Consider the following 4415-nt stretch of genomic DNA (forward strand, 5'->3'; position numbering starts at 1 on the left):
AGAATAAAGACATAAATATAAGTAGAATAAAAACCTAAATATAAGTAGAATAAAAATCTACATATCTCAAGCTAAAAAGCGAAAGCAAAACTCTTCTTCCAGCAGGCCGACAGGTTCTTCTAGCTCAAAGAGAGTGGTACCCTTCCTTTATACCCTCAGTCTTCCTTTCTGCTAACTCATTGTGGCTAATTCCTGCTCCAATGATGCATTAACACCTAATGCGGCATTTGCTCATAAGGTGCATTTTCAGCACCAACTAACACTCCTGCCTGGCTGTTCTGACCTGTGGATTTACAATTCAAGCTAGAAACCTCCATTACTGCACTACTTTAATCCTCCTTTCTTATTTCACAATGTTTTCAACATTCAACATTTAACTATTTTAACCTTTAATGATCATTTCAATAAACTTCAATCCCAATTCATTTCTTCTCTTTTTTCTTATTTTCTTTAAACAAATGTAAATTCTCTTAGCGATGTTCATTCTTCTTTATGCTCTGTGTGTGAATGAAAGTGAAACTACTTCATGAGTGTGTGGGTGTACGCAAGTGGGCCCTTCCTACCCAGGCCCTCTGTCACTAAAATGTCACAAGAAACTGGGTCCCTAGTGGTCCCTATATAGTTGTCCCTATATAGTGGTCCCTATATCTATAACTCAGCAGTTGTATGTATAGTGGTCCCTATATCTATAACTCAACAGTTGTATAGTGGTCTGTATATAGTGGTCCCTATATTTACAACTTGACAGAGCTTTGTTAAATATTTCCTTCCTCTTGCAGTGGGACATTTGGACTTCAGTACAACCTCCTCCAGCACCATTATCATCATCATCCTCTCTTCCTCCAGCGCCAGAATCTGCAGAGGGGCCGTCAGGTTGTCCAGTGGCCTAAGTTTCCTGGGAGTTAAGTATGGCTCCCAGTATGGCTCTGTACAGTTGCTCAGAGGAAGGGTCTTCCATCAGGAGAGAATCCGGGGTCCCCCCCTCTCAGTTGGCCACAAGCTGGTGCACCAGAGTTCCCTTGTACAGCCTAGACTCCAACAGGGAAACAACCACAGGTTGAATTAGCTGTGTTGCTGCTGGGCTACAATTAAATGTAAAGGAATACCACTGGTCTACTCTAGAGGTTAGAGGTTGGGATGATTCAGGAAGTGACACCTTACCAGGCACACTGAGGCTCAGGTAGAGGGAGACACAGCAGTTGGTTCAGGTCAAGGCCCTCCTCAGGCAGCACTGCCATTGGCTATAGGCGTGGGCCACACCCAGGTCTAAATCAGCTCCTAAATCAGGATTCTGAATCAGCCCTCTCAGCCTCTTCCAACACTGGTCCCTCCTCTATAAACCCTGATACACAAAATGGGAGGAGTCATTGGCTGCACTTCACACAATTCAATATTTATAATTTCTACATTGTTCTTTTCCCTGTTGTTGTATTTCACCTTTATTTAACCAGGTCGGCCAGTTGAGAACAAGTTCTCATTTACAACTGAGACCTGGCCAAGATAAAGCAAAGCAGCGCGACAAAAACAACAACACAGAGTTACACATAAACAAACATACAGTCAATAACACAATAGAAAAATCTGTATACAGTGTGTGCAAATGTAGTAAGGAGGTAAGGCAATAAATAGGCCATAGTGGCAAATAATTACAATTTAGCAGTTTACACTGGAGTGATAGATGTGCAGATGAGGATGTGCAAGTAGAATTCTGGTGTGCAAAAGAGCAGAAAAACTAAACAAATATGCGGATGAGGTAGGTAGTTGGTTGGAAGGGCTATTTACAGATGGGCTGTTTACAGCAGCTGCTATCGGTAAGTTGCGCTGACCTCTGACGCTTATAGTTAGTGAGGGGATATAAGTCTCCAACTTCAGTGATTTTTGCAGTTCGTTCCAGTCATTGGCAGCAGAGAACTGAAAGGAAAGGTGGCCGAAGGAGGTGTTGGCTTTGGGGATGTCCAGTGAAATATACCTGCTGGAGCGCGTGCTACGGGTGGGTGTTGCTATGGTGACCAGTAAGCTGAGATAGGCGGGGCTTTACCTAGCAAAGACTTATAGATGACCTGGAGCCAGTGGGTTTGGCGACGAATATGTAGCGAGGACCAGCCAACGAGAGCATACAGGTCGCAGTGGTGGGTAGTATATTCATCCAATTTGCTGAGTAGAGTGTTGGAGGCTATTTTGTAAAGGATATCGCCGAAGTCAAGGATCGGTAGGATAGTCAGTTTTTTGAGGGTATGTTTAGCAGGATGTGTGAAGGAGGCTTTGTTGCGAAATAGGAAACCGTTCTAGATTTCATTTTGGATTGTAGACGCTTAATTTGAGTCTGGAAGGAGAGTTTACAGTCTAGCCAGATACCTGGTTATTTATAGTTGTCCACATATTCTAAGTCAGAAGCGTCCAGAGTAGTGATTTTAGTCGGGCGGGAGGTGCGGGCAGCGATCGGTTGAAGAGCATGCATTTAGTTTTACTAGCATTTAGGAGCAGTTGGAGGCCACGGAAGGAGTGTTGTATGGCGTTGAAGCTCGTTTTGAGGTTTGTTAACACAGTGTCCAAAGAAGGACCAGAGGTATACAGAATGGTGTCGTCTGTGTGAGTCTGTGTGTTTTCATTCATGCTCTGGACCATACCTCTTCCTTCCTCTTCCTTCCTCTGTCTGCAGAGCTCTCCGTACACCAGCCCTAGTAGCAGGGCTGCAGGAGAGGATGGTCTGGTCGGAGATGGGCGTGCCTCAGCCAGTAGTAGGTAACAGCCACAGGAAGTCCCAGATGAGATGGGAGACCATTCAAAGTGGACTGGGACACACCAAGGGTCTCCAAAAACACCTCAAGCCGAACTGGATGTGGAGCCTAAGAAACAGAACAAGAGAATGAGAATCAATTTCAGAATAAACAGCAGCATGTTTATATTATACTGTATACTACATCACATGTCTACATACCTTATATACTGTATACTATATCACATGTATACATAGCTGAAATACTGTATACTATATCACATGTATACATACCTGAAATACTGTTTAAAACATCGCATGTATACATACCTGATATACTGTATACTATATCACATGTATACATACCTGATATACTGTATACTATATCACATGTATACATACCTGATATATTGTATACTATATTACATGTATACATACCTGAAATACTGTTTAAAATATCACATGTATACATACCTGATATACTGTATACTATATCAATTGTTTATATAACTTATATACTGTATACTATATCACATGTATACATACCTGATCCAGTGTGTCTAGCTGAAGCTGTTGTGCAACTCTGGGCAAGATGGCTTCAACCATGCTGCTGGTCAGTTTCTTCCCTTCCCTGTCATACTCCTCCACTTCCCTGCTCTCACCCAGCAGCAGCCCGTAGAATACCTGCCGTATGGGCCGAGAGGTGATGTTCCCGCTGGGTAAGCTGTGGTCTTCCACTTGGACACCTTGTACCACTGGCCTCAGCTGCAGAATGTATATCATGTAGGGGGGAAGTGTCCCCTTCATCAACGGCAGCAGGGTCCAGTCTGGAAGGACACTCAGAGCTTCTGGGAGATGGCCGGGATCAGGCGCCTCGCCATCATTGAAGAACCTCTCCAGGCAACCGGTTTGAATCTGGTATGTTTCTATGCTCAGAGAGAGGGCCTGGAGGGCCACATCCGTGTTGTTTTCCCCATGACCGATGAGGAGGGGAAAAGAGTTGAAGGCCTCCTGCTGCTGCTGGAAAGGGGCCAGCCAATTCAACAACCTGTTGAAGAAGGCAACCCCTTCCCAAGCACAAAAAACAACACACTTATATATATATATATATATATATATATATACAATAAAGCAGACATTGAATATCCCTTTGGTGAAGTTATCAATTACACTTCAGATGGTGTATCAATACACCCAGTCACTACAAAGATACAGGCGTCCTTCCTAACTCAGTTGTTGGAGAGGAAGGAAATCGCTCAGGGATTTCACCTTGAGGTCAATGGCTGTTAATGGCTGTGATAGGAGAAAACTGAGGATGGATCAACAACATTGTAGTTATTCCACAATACTAACCTAAATGACAGAGTGAAAAGAAGGAAGCCTGTACAGCAGGGATCTCCAACCTTTTCTAGCATGACAGCTACATAAAGAAAATTGATTGTCACGAGCTACACCTTTGACCCCGTTCCAGGTCAGCCAAACGATACTGAAACGTTCCTAGCTGACATAGAGGACGTGTTGGATGGCTACCCGAACGCTACGGGTTCTGACAGGGTTTACCTGTTGAAGCGAACGTCGAATAGACACGTGACAAGGTTCATTCGCCTACAAGAGCAACACGTGCTAAATGACTACGRTAAACTTGCCACAGCTTTGAAATTAGAATTCAGTGGTTCTGCAACTCGCAAACACGATAGCT

The 4415-nt window shown here is 43.8% G+C and overlaps 1 pseudogene; it reads right to left on the reverse strand.

Moving 5' to 3' along the window:
* Positions 1–886: 886 nt before the first annotated feature.
* Positions 887–4415, reverse strand: part of LOC112077594 (single-strand DNA endonuclease ASTE1-like) — a 12404-nt pseudogene continuing 8875 nt past the window's right edge.

This window comes from Salvelinus sp. IW2-2015, unplaced genomic scaffold (assembly GCF_002910315.2).
Source record: "Salvelinus sp. IW2-2015 unplaced genomic scaffold, ASM291031v2 Un_scaffold4730, whole genome shotgun sequence".
Taxonomy (NCBI): Eukaryota; Metazoa; Chordata; class Actinopteri; order Salmoniformes; family Salmonidae; genus Salvelinus; species Salvelinus sp. IW2-2015.